The sequence below is a fragment of the Mus caroli genome, unplaced genomic scaffold (assembly GCF_978045245.1).
Source record: "Mus caroli unplaced genomic scaffold, Mus_caroli_1 scaffold_3, whole genome shotgun sequence".
In the NCBI taxonomy this organism is placed as follows: domain Eukaryota; kingdom Metazoa; phylum Chordata; class Mammalia; order Rodentia; family Muridae; genus Mus; species Mus caroli.
Genome location: NW_028227258.1, coordinates 56,083,283 through 56,109,842, shown reverse-complemented (window position 1 = coordinate 56,109,842; position 26,560 = coordinate 56,083,283). Strand labels below are relative to the sequence as shown.

At 46.8% G+C, this 26,560-nt stretch overlaps 1 pseudogene; it reads right to left on the bottom strand.

Moving 5' to 3' along the window:
• Positions 1-525: 525 nt before the first annotated feature.
• LOC110290573 (phosducin-like protein 3) lies at positions 526-3,968 on the bottom strand (annotated as a pseudogene).
• Between the last annotated feature and the right edge of the window lie 22,592 nt (positions 3,969-26,560).

Genomic DNA, 26,560 nt, shown 5'->3' with positions numbered 1-26,560 from the left:
GATACACATTAGTTTAACTGGAAGTCTGAACCGGAAGCAACCATGGCAGTAAGCTGAAATCTGTCAGCTAATTTGATAAAACAGTTTTTGTCTCAAAATTATCAGCCATTTCTTTTAGCTGATACTTCTTTTACTAGCTTTATAAAAAGAAAATGAACAGTCTAACTTAACTATAAAGCTGGTTCTCATTTTTCACACTGTTATTTTTTAAATAGTTTTTAACTTAATTTATTCACATTATATTTTTAAACTCTACATTCTTTTCTATATAGTTGCATGTCAAAAAAATACTAAAGAGTTGCTGAAATACATGTAGGAAAACATAGATATGTGGCATAATAGCTTGCTTAAATTTCTCTTAAAGAAACATAATTAATTTAAAGAGTTCCAACTCATTTTTTAAAAAAAAATTCCAGCAATGATTATTTCTGAAATTAAAAACCAAAATGATAAATTTTTGCTTTCCCTCCTTATTAAAAATCCAGACAACGTGTCATATCAATAAAAGGTTACATCACTGCTATCTTAGTCGCCCTTGGAATCACTGTCCCTCCTCATGGGGACAGGGCTCCGTACTGAGGACAGCAGCAGGTCTTGGGTGGGTTCTTTGGTGGTTCTCCTCCAAGTCTGTCTTGATTGCTCCAGACTCAAGACAGTTTCCACTCCAACTCATCTATGGTCAGGTTCACGCCACCGAACACCAGAGGACCGATGAACTGTGCCTTGAGATTCCCTTCCTGGTAGACGAACACTGTGGGGAGATTCCTGTTGGGGTAGTTGGGTAAGCAGGTCGTTAAAATGGCTTTGATAAATTTCACGTCTGGAAACTTAGCGAATCCACTCAAGCGAACAGAGGGGAATCCCTTGTTTGAATAGTTATAAGACCACCCACAAGCCTTCGCCAGCTTTCGTAACTTCTTGAACATCGTCCTTTCCTGAGATCTCTAAAACTTCTCCAAATTTGTTCTTCACTTGAGTTGCTTTCCACTTTGGTATATCTCAATAGCTCGTTCGTCCTCATCTCTGAGCTCGTCCTCCTTCTCCTCCAGCTCTTCCAGAGTCGTGTCTTCGTATGTTTCCACTACTGACTGCTGAAGGAGCTGCTCCTCCTTCTCCATTTCTTCCTCCTCCAGCTCCTTCAGGCTCCCTGTAGGAGAAGGATGTCCTGTACCTTGCCTCCAGTCACTCAGACCAGCCCTCCTCCCCAGCTCCTCCAACTCCTCTCCGCGCATGCGCCGTGCATTTTTTTGCTATTTCCTGCAACACACGCTGACAATTAGAACTCCACAGGCTTTCTGCACTCAGGCAGAGGGACACTTGCTTTCACCCTTTTCCTGTATATGCTCCTCCGAGGCAGGATCTGAAGAGGCTAGTCCCTCTCAACCGTCCTACTTAGTACTGAGTTTAGATTGGTTTCAAAGGGATGAGGGATGCATTTCTGGTCCTCAGCCACAATCCATCAACGGCCCCATGAATATTAACTAAACACTATGTTTACGGACTTTGAAGAAATTTAAGATAGTGTCTACATTCAAGAGGCTACTAGAATAGTTAACCTAGCCTGGAGAACTAGACTCTCAACCCAGGCATGGTGGTACATACCTATAATTACAGAATTCAGGAGGGTGAGGCATGAAGATATAGGACAGCTTGGACTACACAATGAGTAGCCTGGGCTGCTGTCAAGAAGGAAGAGGAGAAGGAGGAGGAGGGAATAAGAAGGAAGAAGGAAGGAGAAGAGGAGGAAGGAGAAGAGGAGGAAGAGGAGGAAGAGGAGGAGGAGGAAGAAGAAGAAGAAGAGGAGGAGGAGGAGGAGGAGGAGGAGGAGGAGGAGGAGGAGGAGGAGAATGAAAGGGGGAGGGGAGGAGGGGAGGGGGGAGGAACAATCTAGACTCTCAACTTGATTGTGGCATGGATTGTGTGACGTTGAGCAAGCTACGTCTCCTCTTTTATGCAATGAGAACTTATCCCACAAGTGTCCCCAACCCTCATGTTTCTTTGACTTTGACCCATGGATCCACACAATTTATGCTAATGGATGTGGATGGTACAAAATGTCTCGTGCTAGGTGGAAAGTTGACTTCTCTGAAGCAGGGTCTAAGAAGGGCTTTAAAGAACATCCACAGAGGGGAACAAACATCATTTTAAGTAGAGTAAGGACAGCCTTGGGGGCCTGGAGGTGGGAGAAGCAGACTATGTGGTATAACATGGGTACATGTGAACAAACGTTGATTCACCCCCAGATAATAGACCAATAAAATCGTTTCACCCAAGTCTAGCTTGATGAGGCAGTGAGTTTGTGGGGGTCACTTATGGGAACGTAGGTGACTTCAAAGGCTATATCCCTGAGAATCCCACCCTGGGTGGGGGATGACCTACAAAGGCTGCTGATAACCACAGCAATTGTTTAGTGATCAAACAACCTTGGATAGGGTCCCTGGGGATCTTGTTAAATTCCAGGAGTTTCCTGAGCCTTTTAAATTTCATTTACTTCCTGGCCTTGTATATTTTACTTCCCGAATTTTAGAAGCCTCCTTTCTTCCCTCAAAGGGGAATGGTTCCATTTTGGAGGAAATAGCTGCATCACAAAATACAAACAGACCTGGGCTTGAGAGGCCACACAGCGACCAAAGTATGATAGAAGTTTTGACCTTAACATCTGAAAAAGATCCATCCCAGGGGACTGAAGCATAGTGATGTGTGAGGAGATTGGTATCTGGGAAAGATTAATCTGGTTATTTATAGCATGGGTAAAGGAAAAACACCCGCAAGAAATCCCCCAAGTGCTCCCTTATCACCAAGCTGAGCAGCAGGCTCTCTGACCCTCTGTGTCTTTGGTCTTCAACACACTGGAGCTCCTATCTAGTGCCTCAAGACAGGAGGAGGCCAGGCTCAGCCTACATCCACCTCAAATGCAACAGCAAGCACAGGGGAGCTCCAAATGAAACTTACTCTAAAAGAAGAACTCAACAGACCTCAACTGAATAGCCTCAGTAAATGACAGAAATAAGTAGCCTGGGTAAGAGAGATAGATGGCTCAGCTGGTGAAGGACCTTGCTACCAAGCCTGACAACCTCAGTTTGTCTTCCAGAACCTACATGGTAGAGAGAACCAACTCCCAGAAGTTGTCCTCAGACCTCCACACACATGCCATGGCAATCACACACACACACACACACACACACACACACACCACATTTACACACAGACACACAATGAATGAATAGATGCAGAAACTTCCAGACAAACATGTCAAGAGGAGGTTACAGGAAGATGATGCCAAACTACACCACAAAAGATCAACTGGGATGATATTATAACATTTTTAATTTGAGGAGGAGCTCTGACCAGAACTGAGATCCTCAAAGAGCTGGGACAGCCATTGTGCCTGGAGCTGGCAAACCACTGAGCCAGCCTCACAGCTTCCATCTCACCTTTTACCTATTAACACCCAGCCCACCTCAGGCCCGGTGGGGCTCTGTGCACAGCCTGGTTCCGTCCACAAAGGCCTGCTCTTTTCTTCCCTCTGTAGCTTCCCTAAAGTAGCTTTGGAGGCTCTCTACTAATCCTTCACACCCTTTCTTTTCCTCACCTAAACACACATTTAAGAGCCTTTCACCCTGTAAACCCAGCCCAGGGTCACAAACAACAAACCTGGGGAATCACACAAGACTTAGACCCTGGAGAACAGTATCTTGAATCTCTGAGGTCCTCAAGGACCAACTTTAGCCCTGCTCTGGTCTCAGGCATCTCCTGATCCTCTGTCCTCCACAGGAAAAGTCCCTTTTAGTAAGGATTTCCTCACAGCTATGTCTCAACACACTTGTGAGTGACCTCATGGTGTGTGTCCCATCTGTGCTGCATACGAAATCGCCCAGAAGCAGGGAATTCCAGTCAATCATTTACCTCTTGCCATTTCTCAGTGATGCAAGGAGCTCTCAGTCAGCTCCAGTCATGTGTCATCCGGGCCTATCGCCACCACAAGGATAAGAATGTGTCTGGTGGGCCTAACACCACCACCAGGGTAAGAGACCCCACTTCTAAGTTGGCTCCTTTACTTGACTGACAAGTTGGTGGCTAGCTCCTGTCTAAGGACCAGGTTCTACGCCATGAAGGCCTCTCTGTGTGGCCATTTGGCATGACCTTCACATCCTTGCCTCAAACATCACACACTGCCACTTCTATGTCATTTGTGCATCACAAAGGCCCTGCCCCTTCAGTGTGAAAAGAGGAGCACAAAAGGTCTCAGGGCCAGCAGAGGACAGCCTGAAGCCTGGCTCCACAGACTCTAGGGAGAATCAGAGTCCAAGGAAAGAAAAAGTTGTCCCCGCATACCATGGATGAAAGTTACCAAGCGAGAGGACACAGCCTCTGGCCCCCTGAAGCTTCTGAGCTAGTGGGAGATATTTCACAGAAATCGCTGCTCTTGGAATAAAGCCCAGTCTCCAGAGCTCGGCCTCCACCTACCTCTCTACTTATGGACCCCTCTCTGGCTGAGCCCCAGCCTCACTTGTCTTTTCTCTAATGCTCTCACAGATTAAGCCCCTGCCTTCCTTGGAGCCTTGGCACTGTAATGCCCTCTCCAGTTTTGCATGGCCAGGTACTTCCTATCACTTCCGGTCACCCATTTGCCACGTGACACTTTCCTGAGTGTCCATCCTCTGCCTCCTGTTACCCTGATGTGAACTGCAGAAGAGCACATGGCTTAAGCCCTCCGCATGGCTTCATCCCTGTCTTAGAGCAGTGGGTGCTAGGTAAGTCAGGGGTGAATGCAGCTCTTCCTGTCCAAGCAATTGGACCTATGCTTCCCTCTAGAATACTGGGACCTGAAGCCCCAGCCACACTACTTAGGCCAGCTTGCCTTCTGAGAGTGGGTAAACTGTGAACCCAGTTTCCACCCTATAGTGGCTAATTTTGTGTCAACTTGACACAGCTGGAGTTATCACAGAGAAAGGAGCTTCAGTTGAGGAAATGCCTCCATGAGATCCAGCTGTAAGGCATTTTCTCAATTAGTGATCAAGTGGGGAGGTCCCCTTGTGGGTGGGGCCATCTCTGGGCTGGTGGTCTTGGTTCTATAAGAGAGCAGGCTGAGCAAGCCAGTAAGGAACATCCCTCCATGGCCTCTGCATCAGCTCCTGCTTCCTGACCTGCTTGAGTTCCAGTCCTGACTTCCTTTGGTGATGAACAGCAATGTAGAAGTGTAAGCTGAATAAACCCTTTCCTCCCCAACTGCTTCTTGGTCATGATGTTTATGCAGGAATAGAAACCCTGACTAAGACAAATTGGTACCGGCATAGTGGGGTATTCCTGTGACAACCTGACCATGGCAGGTCAGGGGGAGGACTGTGGAAGGACTTTGGAACTTTGAGCTAGAAGATCCATTCGTTGTTAAGAGCTCTGTCAGATGTTGTGTAGGAGCTTGGAAGATAATGTTGAGAACCGTGCAGAAGATGGAGGCCTGGCTTGTGAAATTTCAGAGAGAAAATTAAAGACTCTTTTCAGGGCCATTGCTATTTTGGAGTTTGATTATTCTGTGGTTCTGGTTAGCTGGGGCTGAAGAATCAGCTGTGATTAACAAGATACCAGAACTACTAAAGCAAAACCTTTGCATTACTGGGACTATTGATGCTGGTTAGCTGGAGCTAAGATATTAGCGGTGATTAAGAAGAGACCAGCATGGTTGAGGTGACATCTTCTGGGAAGTATTTTCTGAAAGCACAAAGAGGCTGTGTTCCAGAGATAGGCAAGGTTGTACTCCTGCTGCAGTGGGACTTGGTAATGTGTAAGAGTCACCCAGGTGGTACTGGTTTTGAAGGCATGTAGGGGTCATGCAGAGCAGCTGAGGTTTGGCACTGTGAGAGGCCATGGAAGGCCATTGGTGAAGGTGCAGCCTCAGTTGCAATTGATGGCCCAGGACTGAAGGAGTCATGCAAAGGAGTTGAGGCTTGGCACCATGAAGAGAGCCTATGAGAGGCTATTGTTGAAGCCAAGTTACATTGGAAGATGGCAGCATTTGGAGATGCCAGTACTATGAGATGACTAACAAAAACAGCAGCAGCAGTGAAGTACAGGTAGCGGAAGCCTAGAAGACAACATGTGTGCTACAAAGGGTATGGCTGGAGAAGTGACCTTGGAGGAGCCCAGAAAATCGTGAGTTGAATCCCAGACATTGGATGGTTGGAGATTGATTTTTGCTTTTGATTGTGACTGTGCCCTGATATTTTTCCCTCTTGAAGGAAGTTTTTTAGTGAAGCCCACAGTTAAGAGACTTTGAATTTTAAAATACTTTGAATTTTATGTAAAGACTGTGGGACTTTTAAAGTTATTTAAGATCTTGGGGATGAATAAGAACTAAGGGTTGAGGCTTACTAGTGATGTGTTTGTGTGTCAAGTTGACAAGGCATCAATTGTACTGGCTAGTTTTGTGTCAACTTGACACAGCTGGAGTTATCACAGAGAAAAGAGCTTCAGTTGAGGAAATGCCTCCATGAGATCCAGCTGTAAGGCATTTTCTCAATTAGTGATCAAGGGGGAAAGCCCCTTGTGGGTGGAACCATCTTGGGGCTAGTAGTCTTGGTTCTATAAGAGAGCAGGCTGAGCAAGCCAGGAGAGGCAAGCCAGTAAAGAACATCCCTTCATGGCCTCTGCATCAGCTCCTGCTTCCTGACCTGTTTGAGTTCCAGTCCTGACTTCCTTTGGTGATGAACAGCAATGTGGAAGAGTAAGCTGAATAAACCCTTTCCTCTTCAACTGCTTCTTGGTCATGATGTTTGTGCAGGAATAGAAACCCTGACTAAGACACACTCTAACTTTGCTGGCTGCCAGGCAAACAACAGCACACCTCTGCCCCACCTGCGCTTCTCCTGGCCCTAACTGGCCCGGGCCTGACTCCAGAACAGGTCTTCACTTTGGGTTCCTTTGGCTGGATTTCCAATGTCTACCCTCCTCCTGGGAAGTACCATTCCAATGCCATTGTGCTGAGCATGTGTTTCTGGCTTTCCTGGGCTGAGAGATGGAAAACAGTCACTCATTAGCACCCCAAACGCTTTTCAGAGGAAACGGTGTGATGTACCAGGACCCCCATGCGTATTTATTTTTAAAATATGTTTTTTAATTTGAAAGCACAGGGCCGCTGCAGGTCTGCGGGCCTCCTCACCTGCTGCGGCGTGTGATTAGCCAGGCCTTTTCTCACTGGGTGGCTCGGACAGCTAATGGACTCAGGCTCCCCATGTATGTTTATCTTCAGTTAATTAAAATTTTGCCAAATCTTCCTCACAGCCCTTGCTCACAGCAAGGCCAAGCCTTGGCTTGTGGCCCTGATCTGGTCTGGCAGGCTGGATGGGGGCGGTCATCCTATTAAATATTAATCTAAGAAAGCAATCAGGCCTATGGGCTTCCACCCCTGAAGTTCTCCCGCTGGGAAGTCACAGATCAATGCCAGAGCTCAGCGCCTGTGGCAACTCTTCCCGCCAGGCCTTGGTCAGCATCAGACACGGGTTTTCAGAACTGTTTGATGATAAATCTGGGCAGAATTCTGAGCACACTCTCTCAAAAAACTGGGGTGAATTATACCACAGGTCTGCCTTGGACAGGGACGTTAAGCGCAGCATGAACGTGCGCCTCATAAATGACGAATGGACCGATCTGACAGCGTTTATTTGGAAGTGCTGGCTTAGGTAAAGACTCACAAGTACCTCACACATCAGATGCCAGTTCTAAAACTGTCTCTGAGGGAAGGGGAAGATGAGGGCAGAGCTGACTCCTCCGAGCCTTCACTACCCCCTTTGGAGATTTGTGGAAGCTACCAAAGTTCACCTTCATCTCTTCAGTTCCTCTTAGTCCTGTCCCTGCCCCCAGATCATTCCAGTGGGTACCTTCTGCTAGCAAATTTGGGAGACACAGATATACTCTATGGGGCCCCAGAGGGTAGTGGCACATATCTTTAATCCCTGCACTTGGGAGGCAAAAAGCATGCAGATCTCTGAGTTCAAGGTCAGCCTGGTCTACAGGGCAAGTGCTAAGACAGCCAGGGCTGCACAGAAAAACCCTGTCTCAAAAACAAAAACAAAATAAAACACAAAAACAACAAAAAGAAGCAGTGTAGTGTGGTTTTGATTTTCTCACTCAGCAGGATCTGGCATGTTCAGGACCTGGGTCAGTGACCACATTCAGAAAGTGGATCTTTGCAAATGTAATTAGTTTAAAAAGGTGGGCCCTGGTCCAAGGACTAGTGTGTTTAGGAGCATAGATAGAAGAGACACAGACTCTGCAGACTGTCAGTCACCCTGAGCCCTCCCCTTTCTGAGATGTTCAAGATAAAGAAATCCCAACTTCAGTTTAAAACGTGGGATAAAGCTAAGGACACGACCCCCTCGCATCTCAACTCTTACCAGGGATTCTGGAAGCCCCACAGTTCATGCTCTTGCCCAAGCAGCGGTCAGTGGGTAGAAGAGATTACTCTTGATAGGTAGGGGTGTCACTCTGCCTCAGGGGGCTTTCAAGTCTCATGAGCTGTCACCACAGACAGAAGGGACAAGACACTGGCATGAACTGATACTTGCCCAGGCCAAAATATAGATTTTCATATTTTATATGAATTCGTTCTTCTAAGAGGTGAGTGTTAGGAGGAGGGTGTAACTCAATGGTAGCTTGTTAACTGAGTATGCTTGAGACATCAAGTTTCATCCCAGCATGGAAAGAAGGAAGGGAGAGAGGGAAAGAGGAGGGAAGAAGGGAGGAAGGAAAGAAGCGAGGAAAATAGCTGGGCGTAATCTACTTAATCCTTCTAGAGTTGGAAGCTAAAAAGGAAGCTGAGACAGACAGAAATACACAGCAGAGAGACAGATAGACAAAGACAGACTAACAACACCATCAGCCAACTGGATCCCAATGACTTCAACCAACTACTTCATCCAACCGCAGGGGGAGCCATGTTCCTCTCAGAGCCCTTAAGAGACAGTGCTGAGATCTAGCACCTTTGGGGCTCTAAAGCAAACCTGAATACATTTAAAAGAACAGAAATCATATAGCCCATGTTCCCAGGCTACAAGGAAATAGAAACTAGACATCTATAACAGAAAGACAGCTAGAAAATACCAACACAGCTGTACAATAAACAGCACACTTACAATAACGCATGGGTCAGAGATGAAGTAACATGAGAAATGTCCAAGCATCTGAAATAAAACAAAAATGTGCAGGATGCAGCAAAAGTGCTGGGAAGCTCGCACGGGATGGGTGGGGGGGAGGATGGCACCAAATGTGTGTTTTGGCAACAAAGGAATGGTAAAACCAGTCATCTGAGCTTCGTTTAAAGTCAACAGGAGAAGCTGGGCACAAGAGCACGCCTTTAATCCCAGCACTGGGGGACACAGGCCTCATCTACACAGTGAGTTCCAGCCAGTGAGGGGTACATAGTGAGACCCTATCTATAAACAAACAAACAAACAAACAAACAGAAGAAAAGAAATAATGTGGGCTCAGCCGTGCGTGCCCATGGCCTTAGTCACTTACTGTATAAAAACGAGGACCGGGCCACTCCTATGGTTGAGGAGAAGGGCTTTATTGTAGACACGAGGGAGAGAATAACCAGAGGCATCTGGAAGGTTCCAGACTGAGCATGGCCTTCGGAACAGACTGGGCCATGAGTGGAGAATGAGGCAGGAGAGGGAGAGGAGAAAGAGAGAAACTAAAGAAAACCAAGAGGGCAAGAAAACCAAGAGGGTAAACCATGGTCAAAATGGTGACGTTTTATAGGAAAGAGAAGCTGGGGGAGGGAAGGAAGCTAGGTCTGGAGAGGTTTAGAGTAGAGGGTGAGGAAAGGAGGGGTGGGGTGGGAGAGGAAGGTGGTGAGGTGGTGAGTAGGAAGTGCGGAGAGGGGCCAGGCCTCTGAAACAGGTACTTGAGACACGGAGAGAGCCTGGCAGCCACTGTCTGCTTTGATATGTTACTAGGCATTTGTCCTTAATTTCTTCCAGATCTAACACTTAGGAGGCTGGGGCAGGAGAATCACTTGAACCCAGGAATTTGAGGCCAGCCTGGGGTATCACAGCAAAACCCTGTATCAGAAGAAGAAGAAGAAGAAGAAGAAGAAGAAGAAGAAGAAGAAGAAGAAGAAGAAGAAGAAGAAGAAGAAGAAGAAGAGGAGGAGGAGGAGGAGGAGGAGGAGGAGGAGGAGGAGGAGGAGGAGGAGGAGGAGGAAGAGGAGGAAGAAAAAGAAAGAAAGAAAGAGAGAGAGAGAGAGAGAAAGAAAGAAAGAGAGAAGAAAAGAAAAAGAAAACTGTGAACAGGAAATCAGCAGAGAAAGCCAGTAAAATTAGAAGCTGATTCTTTGAGAAGATCAGTAAAATGCATAAGCCTTTAGCCAGACCATGAGGAAGAGAAGCTATAGGTCAATGACGTCAGAGATGAAGGGAGGTTATCACCACAGTTCTTACAGGCATTAAAAGAATAATGGAGAAATAGCACAAACAGCTCAGTGTCCGTGAGTGACAACCTCAGTGACGTGGGTTGAGTCCTCGGAAGAGAAAATCTGCAGAAATTCACGTCAGAACAACCTGACAAATCTGAACATTTTGTGTATGAATGAAGCTGAATCGACAATAAACTGACTGAATGGATTGCCCGGTGGGTTTCACGAGATGTTTAAGGAACCCCCCGTACCAACTATCTTTAGTCCCTGAGCAGGAATGTTTCTTCACTCACCCCATGAAGCCAACATGACCACACTACCAAAACCAGTGTCTACAAAAAACGAAAATGACTGCACAATAGCTCCTGTGGACATAGACATAGAATTTCTCAAGAAGGAACTGGAGAGATGGCTCAACCTTAGGAATACTAGTTCTTCTTGTAGAGAACTGGGTTTGATTTTTCAGCACCTACACAGTGGCTCACATCCTTCTGTAAACACAGCTCCAGGGCATCCAAAGGCTTCTTTTGGCCTCCGTGAACACTGCAAGCACATGACACCAGACATACATGCTGGAAAAACACCCAAACATATAAAAATATAAAATAAACCAGATGGGAAGTTTATTTGTGTGGTGCATGCCACAGCATATGTGTGAAGGTCAGAAGACAACCTGCAGGAGTTAGTTCTCCTAGGTGGGTTCGGAATTGAACTCAAGTCTTTAGGTTTGATAGCAAGTGTTTGCCTTCTGAGCCATCCATTGGCCTACAGTAAGATGTGTTAAGGGGGATGGGCAGAGAGAATGTCTATTGTAGTATAGTGTAATGATTGTTCCATGTTATTATTAGGTCTTCTCATCTCTTATCACATCTAATTTGTAAATTAAATTTTATCATAAATATGTGGGACCAGAAATAACATATATAGGTTTCAGGTATCCACTGGACCTCTTAGAACATATATTCCTTGAGGATGGTAGAACTACTCTTTTCTTTTTTCCATTCTTCACATGTATGTGCACATGTATATGTCTCTGTGTGTGTGTGTGTGTGTGTGTGTGTGTGTGTACATGGAGATAAGAGGTTGATGTCCCTTCTACCTTATTGAGGCAGGACCTCTCAATCAAACCCAAAGCTCACTGATACAACTAGTCTTCCTAGGCAGCTTGCTTTGGGGATCTCCCTGTTTTTTCCTTTGAGACTGGAACAATTACATCCATGCCCATCCAGCATTCACGTGGGCTTTAGGGTTCTGAACTCAGGGCTTCAGGCTTGAGCAGCGCAATCTTTACCACCACGCCGCCATCTTCCCAGGCCCCTGGCAGCCTTTCTTGAGAACCATGCTGGCCACAGGGCAGGGAAGAACTCTCGACCATGGCATCTCAAACCTTCTCCAATCAATGACTGCTTTTCCAGAAGAAATTTTCATGCAATTCTGAGTGTATTTGTATATAAAACAGGTAAATTAATCAATTACTGACAGTAAATCATAAATGTATCTTTAAAAATTATTTGAGAGATATTATTTTATAATTTCAAGACTAAATCAAATTTGCATACCAATGAAAGAATATGCACATTTGTTTTTACATAGAGGATTAAATCTTGACCTAAATATTTGATGCTACATGAGAGAGAACATGAAGGGTTTCCAGAGTTCGCTGATATTTTGATTTTACAGTCAATGCTAAGAATGTCACTTTGCATATATTATGCATACTAAATGCATTCTAAATACCATGCAACAAAAGTTTCAGAAATTGCTAGAAATTCTTTCCTAATCCCAAACTCAAGACAGAAAGTTTTTCCAAAGAAACATCCCAACACAACATAATCCAATGATATTTGCCTTTGATACGGGGAAGTCATGTGATACAGCGCCATGTGACCTCCCAGAAACACCCTCAGATTTGCCCAAGTTAGATTTCTGAGTGGATTTTTGCTTTCTATACATTCAGAAGTCCTTTGCTTTGGCCAAAATTTTCAGTGACCCAGTTATTCACTCCCTTCTGGACCTGACTCAGTTTGAGAAGCTGAGCTTTCTCTGGTCTTACGGAGAAGAGTAAGCCATGAAGGAGTCCTAGAAGGTACAGCAACCTTGAATAAGCTCGCACTCTGGCTCCAGTGACAGTGATGTAGCAGTGTAGACCTGTCAATGGTAATGAATGGGGCACTCTAACCTGGGGTGCCTATGGAAAGTGGTCCACGTGTAGGGACTAGGTTGGGTGTATCTGCCACCAATTCACACCTCATCTCCAAAACTGCTCTAAAACATTGTGTTTGTGGGGACTGGAGCAATGGCACAGTAGCTTTGGTCCCTGGAACTCACATGGCAATAGAAGAAATAACAAAGTTGTTCTCTGCCCTCTACACACACACACACACACACACACACACACACACGACATGCATATGCCCATGCTCATACATGTCACACATACACACACACACTATTCATAATTATTGTTTTAAAAATCATGTTTGTTACTTGAAAATCAAAGAGGCTGCAGACAAAGTCTTCCTCTCTACCCTGCCACCAACTGAGCCAGCCCTCACCACCTGCAACTCTCCCGGCATAACAGATTTCTTGAGAGTCCTTGGTCTTCATACATACCAAATGTGGGACCAGTGAGATGTCTCAGCCAGTAAAGGTTGCTTGCTGCCAAGCCTGAAGACCTGACTTCAATCCCCTGGCACCCAAATGGTGGAAGGAGAGATCGGATTCCCATGGGTTGTCCTCTAGTCTCTACATCCTGTCATGGTATGAGAACCTGTGGTTCTTCTTTCTCTGTTCCATAAATAAATGTAAGAAAAAAAATAGTCTCAAGTACGTCCAATAGGACAAACATGTGGCTTTTTACTTCATGACTCCCTTCTCCCAGGAGAAAACAATGACTGGGGTTAACCTACAGAAGCTATGTCCTCTCCTCTGCCTTCTCTAAGTTCTGTTTGAACTTCAGGTGCTCAAATGCCGAATGGGAAGGTTTCTGTGTTTTTCCTGAATGCCAGCAAGTTGCCCTGCACACGCCTGGTACCTGGAGTTTGAAGGTAGAAACTGAGATCCACGCCAACAGAGGCCGAGGACTTCATTCTCAGCTAAAAAAAGAACAGGGCAATCTCCCTTACCTCCAAGGGACTTCTGTGAGCAGAAACCACGGGGAGTGCAGGAGAAACATCTGGCGTCTGACCCTCCTCCCTCCCTCCTACAGTCTCTCCAGAACTTCTTCCAGAAGCCAGGGGAAAGGAGCCACAGATCTCCAGCATCTACACACTGGTTAAGTACCAGCTCTGACCTAGTTCTCTTTCAAAACACTACCCTCTCCTTCCTACCTCCCACAGACGCCCACCCAGCTGCCGAGTATAGAGAACACTGAGAAAACTTAGGCCAAACGGGGACCTGGGATGATAAAGCCTTTGAGAAAACAGCTGTTTGTTCGTTCGTTTATTACCATGTTTTTGCTCCTATCTTGTTTGATTACAAAAGCCTGTTGGGGGCGGGGGGGGGGGGAATAAAAACCCTTTTACACTTTAGAGGAGTAGGTGCTGGGCTCTTCCAACCTCCATTCCACTTCAAAACAACTCTGGAGGCCCCTGTCAGACAGTCCTCTTCCTGGTCCCTGTCTCCCTCAGGGTGGCTAGCTGACCTTTCACATGCAGTCCCAGAAAGAGGCCTGTGGCTGCAAGGGACAGGACTCTTGTAGCTGAAGTGGCAGGAGCACTGTCTGCAGTGGATCTGTCTGCCCCTCATGCCGACCTGTGGCGCCTCCTCCTCCTCCTCCTCCTCCTCCTCCTCCTCCTCCTCCTCCTCTTCCTTCCCTGGAGGCCCTGCTTGAGCAGATGTCTTTCAGGCTGTCCTGCATTGCTCCAACCTCAGGTCATTTCCCTTCTGAGGAAACTGCCCAGTGTGTGACGCTTCCCTTCTGCGATGGGCGGAAGGGCCAGATTGTTTTTCTTCCTGCCCCCCACCTCCACATCCGACTTGCGGGACACAACACAGGGAAGGTGGTGGGCACGCTCCCTCCCAGACGCTGGATTATCCCAGAAGGCCAACTGTGGCAGTGACCTACTGGCATTTCTCCCAGTATCACGACCTGGATCACCGCCAAGACTTGTTAGACCCCCTTCTGGTGGAGCTTCGCCCAGACTTTCTCCTGCCCTCTTGCCTCTTCCCCTTCAGTTCCTCCTGGGGAAGCTATGGAAACCAGAACCCACTCTCCCCAAAGCCAATCTAAAAATTTCTCTACTCCGTTCCCCGTTCTTTCATGTAAAGGCTGACCTCAGGTCTGGAGAGATGGCTCACTGGCCACTCCTGCAGAGGACCCGGGTTTGTGTCCTAGCCCCCCACATCGTGGCTTATAGCGATCTGTAACTACAGATCCAGGGAGTCTGCCGCTCTCTTTTGGCCTCTATGGAAGCCAGGCATGCATGTGGTACACACACATACACATAGATGAAATACTCATACACATAAGATAAAACTAAATCTTAAAAAATAAAAAGAGCCAGGTAGTGGTGGCGCACGCCTTTAATCCCAGCACTTGGGAGGCAGAGGCAGGCAGATTTCTGAGTCCGAGGCCAACCTGGTCTACAGAGTGAGTTCCAGGACAGCCAGGGCTATACAGGGAAACCCTGTTTCAAAAAACCAAAATAAATAAAAAGAAATTCGACAACAGATGTTGGTAAGAATTGGGGGGGGGGAAAGAAGCCTCGTTTGCTGCCGGTGGGAGGGCAGACTGAAACAACCACTGTGGGAATCAGATCAGAGTCTCCAAAAAAAAGGAAAAATAGAATTACCATATAACCTGCCTATACCATTCCTAGGCCTTGGCCCAAAGAACTCCATGTCCTACCTCAGAGATGCCTGCACGTTCATGTGCTTCCTGGTGCTGTGTTCAACTCTAGCAAGGAAACGCAGCCAGCCTGCATGTCCAGCAGCAGGAGAACCGGTAATGAAAATGTGCTTCATGTACAACATAGGGTATTATTCTGCTGTAAAGAACATGAAACTTGCAGGAGATGAGTGGATCTCAAAAGTGTAACATAAAGGGAACATAATCTTAAACTCCAGAAGACCACAAAAGAAAGAAAAGAGAATTCTTCCTCATATAGGAACGATAGCCTAGAATATATACATGAATATATGTGAACAGGTATTAAGTATGGTATAGCCTAGAACTTAGAAAATGGGGTAATATTAGGTGAGGCGGAAGACCAGAATGTACGTAAAGGGCACGAGTCATGAGAGGTAAACTCTTCTTTCCCTAGCTTAAACTCCTCCCCCTCCCGCTCCCCTCTCCCTCCCCCTCCCCCTCTCGGAGGGGTTTATGTGTGTATAATGTGTGTGTGTGCGCGCGTGTGTGTGTGTGTGTGTGTGTGTTAGATATATGAATTCAACTCTGCATACTAAAACAGCAAAATAACCATTTCTATATTCCCAAGGAATCCACCCTTTGTTATTACTCTGAGGCATGAATGGGAGAACTGGGCTTGCTTTTAATCCTGTCAGTGTAATAGGAGTTAAACACACTAGTCAGTCACTGGCCCACTTAGAAAAAAGTCATTTTAAAAAAATATTGATTTGAGGGAAAAGAATTTTATAGTCCAAAGAGAGGGAAAAAAAAAAAAAACCAAAGTCAAGAAAGTCTATGAAAGACAATGAACAACAAAAGGGTTCTTATGTTTGCAGATGGAGACGGGAAGTGTTCATCCTGTGAAACTGTTCACACTTCTGAACGTGATCCACAGATTCCACATTATGTCCATCAGAACACGGGTGGTGTTCCAAACAGAAGGGGGGGGGAGGGGCTGGGATGTGGCTCAGTGGTCCAGCACCTGTACCTGCCTAACATAGTGAGGCCATCGATTCAGTCTCCAGTACTGGGGTGTGGGGAGAGCAAGACGGGGGTGGGGGGGATTTATATGGAATCCCCAACCCCAAAGTTCCAAGGTAATCTTTTCTAAAAAGAGCAAAGCTGAAGGCATTGTAACTCCTGACTTCAAAACATGCTACAAAGCTAGAGTGACCACACAGCAAGGCACACAGCAAGGTAGTCGATACTGTCCAGTGAGACAGAGAACTAGAACCCGTGCATTTGCCCATGTAACACATGGAAAATGAAAGTTCTTTTTAACAGTAGTCCTGGGTGAACTGCATATGCATAGGCAGAAGAAACTAGGTTCCCATTCCTCACTATGTAAAAAAAAAACTCAAAATGGAATAAAGACTTAAGAGTAAAATAAATAAATCAGACACTATGAAATCAGTAGAGCGGGACACAGGGAACACTTTGGGATATGAGCAAAATGGCCGTGACCCCGCCCCTGCCTCCCGGCAAAAACTGAGAAGTGAAAACTGACCCCTCCCACAAATGTAACAGAGGGGCGGGGCAGGCGTTCTCTAACACTGTCTGTAAGGAATTCAAACAACTCAGTAGAAAACAAACCCACACAAAAATCATAAATTGGTTAAAAAGAGCCCAAGCCCTAACTAGATTTCTCCAAAGAAGATACACAGAGAGTCAACAATCACAGGGTTATCATCCATCACCAGGGGGCACAAAACGGAGGAGAGATGACTCAGCAGATAAGAGCATTGCTGCTCTTACAGAGAGAGGTTCAGTTCCCAGCACCTATACTGCTTCACAGCTGCCTATAATGCTAGCCCTAGGGGACCTAACACCCTCTGACCTCTACAGGTTCCTGTGCTCATGTTCTCTCTCTCTCTCTCTCTCTCTCTCTCTCTCTCTCTCTTTCTCTCTCTCACACACACACACACACACAATGGGACATCAAGTCAGCTCTGATAAGATGTCAATTATTAAAAAGATGAAGGTAACAAATGCCAGTGGAAAGGTTGAGCAAAGAGAGTCTTGAGCACAGCAGTTGGGAGCATGGCCACCAGAGAAACAGTGTGCAGCTGCCTTACAAAACAAGGAACACAACTGCAATGTGACCCAGAAAGCTGTGTATATATTAGGATAAACTGAAATCAGCCCAACCAAGAGTCTGTGGCTCAGAGTTAAATGGCCACAATTCACAGCAGCAAAGGTAGGATCAGCCTAGGTGCCCAGTAACAGACAGATGGATACGAACATAAAGTATGGTGGCACACACCTTTAATCCCCATAATTGGAAGACAGATCTCTGTGAGTTCCAGGACAGCCAGGGCTACACAGAGAAACACTGTTCTTAAAAAAAACACACAATAAAATATTATCTGTGCATAAACAGGAACACAATTGTGCCATTCGCCCAACATGGGTGGAATTGGAAGTTTAAGTGACGTAAATCAAGCAAGTGTCAAGAAAGACACTGTGTGCTGTATCATATCCCGGCTGAATGCAGCAGAGATGCAATGGTCCAGAACCTGAGCAGAGATGTAGAGAGAGTGGTTAGTGCGCAGAGGGTTGCAGCCGGATGGGAGGAATCACTGCTAAGGCCCTATAGCATCCACGGTTTAACAGTGGCGGGCAAGTAGCTGGTGGGAGGATTTCACACGTTCCCATACTGAGAAATGAGAACTGTCCGAGGTGATGGATACGCCAGTCATCCTGATCCAATCATAACACATTGTGCACAGACACTGAAAAATCGCAGCCACGTTGTAGCTCATGAGGACATGCAATATGTTGATTAAAAATTGAATACAGAGATCAAAAAATGACATACCTTCCTTAGTTGAAAGTCTTAAGGTCCCAAAACATCTCGAAAAATATGGGGGAACAGAAGGCTGCACAGAGAGGCCAGAAAAAAATCTAGACATCCAGGACCCACGAGGGGAACTCAGGTATGACCGATCCCCATTAGACCCTGCCCTGGGTCTTTGGGTCTTCAGTCTGGTGACTCCCACATCCCATCAAACTATGAACCGACTCATTACACTCTATCCTTGCTAACCCGCCTGCTGTTAGGGGGCTGATGATGGCCCGTGAAGGGCTCATCTCCACCCACTCCACCACCTGGCCACTGACCATTATGGTGCTTTTGTCTATTTTTCTTGGCCCATCTTTTTGCCTCTCTTTATGGGATTCTGGAAGCCTCCATGATACTGCCAGTTCCTGTTGTTTACACTCAAAAGTTCCAGCCATACCAAGTGACTCAGCAGCTCTTCTCTGAGGTACAATCCCAAGAGCAATTACAATGCAGGCCCATGTAAAATCAAGGACCCCTGTGTTCAAGGTAGCATTTTTTCATGATAATCAGGAAAGCCAGAAACAGCTTGTCCTGGTGTGCTTCTCTGTTGCTGTCATAAAACACTGACCAAAAGTGATTTGAGGCTGGGGGAGGGCTCATTTCGCTTACATGTGTACAGTCCACCTTTGAGGGAAGCCAAGGCAGGAACCTGGAAGAGGTAGGAACCAAAGCAGAAGCCGTGGAGGAACACGGCTTGTTGGCTTTCTCCCGTGCTTTACCCAAAGTGCCTTCTAATACAACCCAGGACCACCTGCCCAGTGGGCTGGGCCCTCCCACGCCAACCATTAAATAAGAAAACACCCTACAGACTTCCCTACATGCTAATCTGATGGATGTGATTTTCCTACATGCTAATCTGATGGAGGCAATTCCTCAACTGAGGTCCCCTCTTCCAAGATGACTTTAGTTTGTGACTAGTTTGACAAAAAGTTGATCAGCACACATGTAAATAGGAATAGAAATGCTACTAGACCCTGGGATTATGAAATAGCTCAGACGTATAGAGACTGCAAACCACTCCATAAATACCAGCTACTGTTCCTATCAATGTGCAAATGAAGATGGGATCAGAGAGCCTGCTTCTGGGGCTGGAGAGATGGCTCAGAGGTTCAGAACACGTGTTGCTCTTGCAGAGGTCCCAGGTTTGATTCTCAGAAAGAAGCCTAGTGGGACTTGGCCCTGGGGAACCCCTGGTGCCAGACCTCCTGCCCCCCCCCCCATATGATGGCTGCTGGAAAAACTGGAGGGAAAAGGCCCCTTCTGAGTGTGTGGGACAAAAATTAACAATAGACTATGGATTGGTTGTATCATTGGCAGATTAACTATATCATTTCCTTTCCCTAGCCACTCTCTTGCTCACGTTAGGTCTTCCTAGAGGGTGATAGGCAAGGTTCCCAAGCCTTTCTGCCTCGACCTAGACCCAAGCATGGGACCAGCCATCAGTCTGCGGTGTTCCTGGAGAGCCTGACCCAAGCTCTGATGCTGGACCCTTTGCCAGAGTGACTTAAGTAAGACCCTGTTCCTCTCTGGCCCTCAGTTAGTTCTCGTGCTAATAGAGCATGAGTGAAAAGGATCTAACCGTGACTTCTAATTGCCTCAAAACACCACAGACTGTGGGTCCCCTGCTCAACTCCAGCTCTCTGGAAGCAGAGGCTGGCATCAGCATCTGTTGAGCTCATCAGAGTTTGTGATGCTCAGGTGTTCTATGTGCGTGAGGGACGGTGCATATGTACTTGAGGCTGGGGACTGAACCCCACACCTCATAGATGCTAAGCTGCTATTCAACCACTGAGTCCTGTTCAGTCAGGTTTGAAGGCCTCCACTGATATTCAGATTCCCAAGAAAAATGAATGCTGTTCTCATCTAGCAGAGAGCAGCTTTGAGTGGCCTGCCTTGCGGTCCAGGGATGATAGCCACTTGCCTGTGAAGGGCCCGCTTGTGGCCTGGCCCAGCATGGGAAGAAGCTGTTCTTGTATCTCATCAAATACCTCAGCTCAGCTATTTGCCTCCCCCTGTGCTGCTTTTGTTCAAAAGGCTGTGAGAAAAGCTGGCACCTTTCCCTGGAGGCCCAGTTTCAGGGCCTGAAAGCTCTTGAAGACAATGGCAAGTCTCTCCTGACTCTCGGCAGCTTTTCTATTTCCGTAGTAACTGTCCTCTATGATGCTGGTTAGCATCTTTTATGTTTATTTATTTTAACATTCGTTAAGTGTTTCAAGTACTTTAGGCTGGCCTTGAGCTCCCTATGTAGCCAAGGATGCCCCTGAACTTCTGATCCTCTTTCTTGCCTCTACCTTTCTAGTGCTGGAATTACAAGCATGTGCCACCATGCATCGACCGGTTTAAGCATCATTACCGGATGGACCTCGGGCTTCACACATGCTAAGAAGCAGTCTATCCACTGAGCTACATCCCTTCTGACCTCCAGCCACTCCTTCTCAGTACCCACAGTGATTTTCCTAAGCCGGCCTTCACCCCATCTCCTCTGCCCACGATCCGTCTACCTCCCAGTCAAAACCAAGTTCCTCCCCTGTCCTTTAAGTCTTTTGAGAACCAGAACCTCAGTACATCCCTCTTCTACACCTTCTTCAGGCCAATCATCACTTCCAAGAGATGAATAAAGGCTATTACATAGTATGAAAATGTAATCGTGATTTTTTTTGCACCGCTAATAGCTTCAAATAAATAATAAATGATCCACTTTGGGCTCGGTAAGCTCTTTTGGATTCTTTTCATGGGGTTCCCTAGGTTGATGGAACCCCATCAGGACCTGATTTTCATGGCAAAACATTTGCAGGAAATGTCAGGGGTGCTTAGCAATGTGGAGCTCAGGGAGGGAAACTCTCCCTGCCCCTCCATCACTTAACCATAGCTTCTCTCTCTCTTTTCTAGGGTCTGCCCAGGTCTTAAACTCCAGAGCCAGCACCTCCTTGTCATCTCCATCTGAGTGTTTTTAATAGGGACCTGGAGTATCAACATCCCCCTACCTCTCCAACGTCTTTTGGAGCCTGCCTCCCTGAGTATTTCCCATTGTGGGCTAATTAAATGAGCATCCTTGACCAGTCAACCATCTTTAGAAACAGCTTCCTCTTCTCATTAGCAACTGGAACAGGTGCATACCCACCATTCCCAGGGCGGTTCCCCATTCTGCACCTGTGGTAAGCATGGCTGTCAGAGCACTTGCCCCTGGGTGTCAAGTGGTCAAGTGACAGGCACACTCAGAATTCTTCCCAACACAAGGTTATATCCATCAGTCCGAGTGCGCAGTGCCTGACACATCCTTCCCTGCTCACCATCAGTGACCCAGTGGTTAATAGCTAATGTGTTTACTAGGCAAGCACCAAGAGTTTGAATTTCCTCTCCCTTGTGGAACCCGAAACTAGAGTAGCATCCAGTTACATTCTGTCTACTCTGATCCTTTCCGGCTGGACAATCCCGGCTGTGGGTGGGCTATTATAGATTTATTTTTTCCTTTTCTTTTCTTTTCTTTTTTTTTTTTTTTAATTAAGACAGGGTTTCTCTGTGTAGCCCTGGCTGGCCTGGAAATCATAGAGATGTACAGGCCTCTGCCTCCTGAGCGAGTGCTGAGATTGAAGGAAGGAACGCCCAACCAACAACCACGGCCACCGCCCTGCTACTCTTGGAAGTCTTATTTGGCATGAGAATTGGAATAAGAGAGCTACAGTCAGAAAAGTTTCTATTAAAACTTACTTGTGGTGGCACATGCCTTTAATCCCAGCACATGGGAGGTAGAGGAAGGTGGGTTTGAGTTTGAGACCAGCCTGGTCTACAGAGCAAGTTCCAGGACAGCCAGGGCTTTGTTACACAGAGAAATTCTGTCTCAAAACAACAATACAAAAACCAAACAAAAACAAAAACAAAACAAAAGAACCTACCCTAAAGGGCTGAAAGTGGCTCAGTTGCTGAGTGCTGGCCTAACTAACATGCACAATGTCCTGGGTTCGATCTTCAGCACCACATAAAACAAGTGCGGAGCCTGCAGAGCTAGAATCTCAGTACTGGGAAGTGAAGGAGGGAAGATCAGGTCTAGGTCATCTTCAGCTATACAGCAAGTTCCCCACCCACCTGAGCTATATAAGCCAGGACGGGGGTGGGGTGGGGAGAGCATTCTGAAGCCCGTTCTCCCCAGCTCTGTTTTCTCCTCCTCAGTCCTGCACATAGACCCAGTGAGCCGACTGGTCTTGAGCCATAAGGAAAGGTACCTAAGAGGCTATGAAACAAATGACGAACTCCCCCACAGAACATGACTCCTGGGCAGGCAGCAACTGGAGACCCTGAGCAGAGGCAAGGTTTTCATCCTGGCCTGAGCGATGGAAAACGATGCTTCTGGCTGATAGCACGCAGCTATGGTTTCTTCTCTCCTACCCACCCCTTTCTGTTGCAGGCTGATCACATTTCCTTGGTGATTTCCATGCTTAGTCAGAAGACTTAAGGGATAGCTCTGCATTCCACAGGCTCTTGTCCAGATAACCTATTCTGTACTAATTAGTGTGATCATCTGCAAGGTCCCTTCCTTCCTGTCTGCCTCGAGTTTGTACTGAACAACTGCCATACACTATATAGTAACTCCGCTGGACCCCTGGAGAGGCTGAAGATGAAGATGCCAGTGCCTCTGTCAGAAAAACAGCACAAACCCGTCTGTTTCTAGTGGTTTCCTCTCCCACTTAGACCATGAGGACGTTGTAACTGAATGGCAGAGAGCCGAGAGTTTGGCAGCTGATCTGAGGGAATCTTACACAATTTTGATGAGACCCCCCCCACACCCACCCCAGTGTGAACCAAACCAGTTCTCCAGTACAGGATAACTAGAGAGAGACAGCTGAGACATGGGGAGGGGCCTCAGTGGTCGTCTACACACACACACACACACACACACACACACACACATACACACACACACACACACATTTGTCTGTGTATCAGCTCCTAAAATTTTAGTTAATACCGTTGTTATCATATTACCACTCAAACAAATATGAAGCAGGGATAAAGGGGCTAAATGACCCATGCAATACCAGCCAGCAAGTAAAAGGTAGAGTTGGGACTGGAACCCAGTTAGTGAGTCTGCCTCAAGTTCCAAATGCCTGAAACACGCACATTCAAACAAAAACCAAGGAAAGAGCTGGCTGGAGATCCAATGGGGGCAGAATGGGTAATAGCTACAAGGACACTCCCCGCCCCAGGGCATTCTCAGTGAGGAGAGGCGGCTTTTGATAAGTAGAGTCAGAGTGCCTATCCACCCCATGCTTTAAACGGAGCCCTCATACACACCATTCATTCCGTTTCGACCATATTATCACTTGTCCCCTTATAGACAGGTAGGTACTCCAGGGCCGAACCTGGAGAAGTTTCATAGTGTCTGCCAAGCACCGAGACTGGGTCCCGGGGTTTCTGCGCACTGTTCTTCTGCCTGCAGACATTAACTGCTGTAACTAGTGCTTCGCGGTGGCTCTAGTATCTGGGGTCCTGACCTCTAGAATGCAGTCCTGGGACACACTGCTTTTCCACCCAGCTTCCGTCTGTAAATATTTCTTCATGCTGGAAATGGTTCTGAGCACTCCTCAGTGCCAAGCTCTCGAACCACCAAGTTGAATTCAATGTTTGCCCAAGCCACTCAGTATTTGCTAGTGGTGACAAGCATGGGGAGGGACCTTCTCTGTGGACTGAGAGATGGCCCCAAACCTGTCCTTCTACCCTGGAAGTGGGAGCTGCAAATGAGATCACACAGGACAATCAATTTGTAAAACATCATAAGGTGAGAATGGGGTGTGGAGAGAGGGTGAGAAGAGAAGGGGGAAGGGAGACGATGCGAGGAAGAGAGAGGACACAGGCAAGACTGCAGCCTTGGATCAAAATGCATTGTCTGAAGACCTCTGAGGGCCAAGCTGCGAGCTCATCCTGGGCTGGGAGCCTAGAACAAGACTCCAGCCTCCGAGGACAAAGCCTGGAGCTCTGGCCTCTCCCTCCCAACAGGCCAAGCTGCCCTGGGCTTCATCTTGGCAGCGTTCTAGAACTTTTGAGCCATGCACCGCCCCGTACAGATTTTGAGTTACAGCCTGAGGCACGACAAAGGCCAGGCCTCTCCTCCATTGTGCAACCGGAGAAGCCGGATTTCCTGTGAATCCCCTTACGTAAGGGTATCCCTGAGCAATGGTGGCCTGGGTAGCGCCCTCTACCGCCATTCTCTGTGCTGAAGCGCCACCTGGAGGCCAGTTCTCGTTCAAACCGCTGTGTAGTAGAGCCTCCACACAAGGAAACAAGAAGATGCCTTGGAACAAAAAGGCGCCTTTTGAAAGAGTCTCAACAGTTTCGTCACCCGCCCTTTTGCTATTGCTGATGGGGTATTCAAGGGTTAAATGAATAAATAAATGAGGCTTCTTAAAGGGACAGGATTCTAATATCTGGATCTGAAGAGCACACGTGAGGGGAAAACTGCAGTTTGCCCTGCATCTCGGACTCCAACCTCTTCGTCTCCCTACTGCAAAATTCAGGTTAGACTAACTTGTGTAGAGAGCTTGGCAGTGAGCCGGCCCCTTCTCGGGAGGGCCTGGGATGCTGCAGAGCTTTTTGAATCAGCTGCCTGGCCCTGGGCATGAACACACACCCTGGATTAGTCAACAAGTACTTGGGGGCGGGGGGGGGGGCCTCAAAGATAATTGTTTAAATTAAGCTCCAAGTTATTTTAGCCTGATGGACCCAGGAAATAGGGAGTATCCAACATAAAGAAAAGGGGACCAGGCTTCCAAACTGAGAAAGGTTTGGTTTTGTTTTGCCTTTTTTGGTTTTTGTTTTTTGTTTTGGGTAGGGAGGCAAGTAACCAAGCAAGCAAAACAACAGAGAGAGAGAGAGAGAGAGAGAGAGACAGAGAGAGAGAGAGAGAGAGCGCTTTCTTTTTCAGAATTTTATACTTATTCTTTTGGTAGCCCAGCAGTTTAGCTTCCTACAAGGACAAAAGACCCTGACATCTCAAGCAAATCCTTATCAGAAAGAGGAAAATGCTAGAGGTATCAGAAATATTCCATATCAAACCATATTACAGCATCATGGTAACAAAAACAGCATGTTACTAGCTCAAAAAGTGGCCCTGGCAATCAAGGGGCTCAAACAGAGGTCCCAGAAGTCACCCCACAAAGCTACAGTTATCTATCTTTGGACAAAGGTATCAAAAACATACACTGGAGGAAAGAGACCTCTAAACACCTGTGCTGAGAAAACGGTTTCCACAAGGAGAGGAAAGACTAAGACCCCCGTCTCCAACCCTGTGCAAAATCAACTCAAAGTGGATCTTAGAGCCAGACCTGAAGCAAAACACTTCGGGACACAGGCATAGAAGAAACTTTCTCAACAGTGCTCCAACTGTACAGCACACATTGCCAACAACCAACAACTAGAAGTATAGGAAACTAAGACGTTCCTGTCCAGCAAAGAAAACAAGCACCAGCGCCTAGAGAATGGTAAGAAAATCTTTGCCTGCTACACATCTTTATATATATACAGAACTGGGCAAATTAAACACCAGGAAAACAGATCACCCAGCAGAAAACAAGCTAACCAACTGGGCAGACAGTTCTCGAAGAAGGCATACAGATGGGTGATACCCAAGCACGACCAGAGAACAAGCCATGAACCAAGGCAAGCTCTGGTTATCAGAGCAGCAGTATGCAGTGCCCGGGTGCCCACAAAGGTGCCCATATCTTAGTGCAGCCGCTGCTGTTTCTCTCCAGACCAACAGTTCCAACAGGAGTCATGGTTGAACTTGTTAAAAGATACAACGGCCCCCACCCACCGGGGAACAACATGCAGCCTACTGGTTGGGTGAAGAACACAAAGAAAACAATGTCATTTATCCACGCACCCTCTCCCCTCCAAAATTAGACTTACAAAAGCTGAGCTAGGGTATAGTAGCACATGATTGTAAGCCTGAGGAGGGAAAATTGTGAATGCAAGGCAACCTGGACGGCTAAGTTCCTACTAGACAAACACACAAACAAACCAACAAAACGCCAATGTGTTTGCTATCCTAGTAGAGATGAGTTCATTGGTGCCCACGGTGACCTTGTAGAATGAGGGTTATCATTACTGTCCTGCAGAAAAGAAAACAGAGGTTAAAAGGAATTTAGTAATTTAGCCTAAAATACCAGTAGCCATGATGTGAACTCAAGCATTCTGGCTCCAGAATATCTGTGGTCTTCCAAGATGCCACCTTGGAACAAAGCCAGCATGCTACATACTGAAGAGAATATTCTCAGAAGCAGTTCAGTTTGCCACGGAGCACTGCAGGAGTTCATATGCAGTCATGGGGACTGGACTACATACGGGGATGTCTGGGCTAAAGAGGATCTCCAGTCAGAAATGATGCCCACTGGTAGTCTCAACACACATTGCATTTTGTAGAGGGCTCAAAAAGTCTCAACCCTTCACTTCCCATATCCTTATTTAA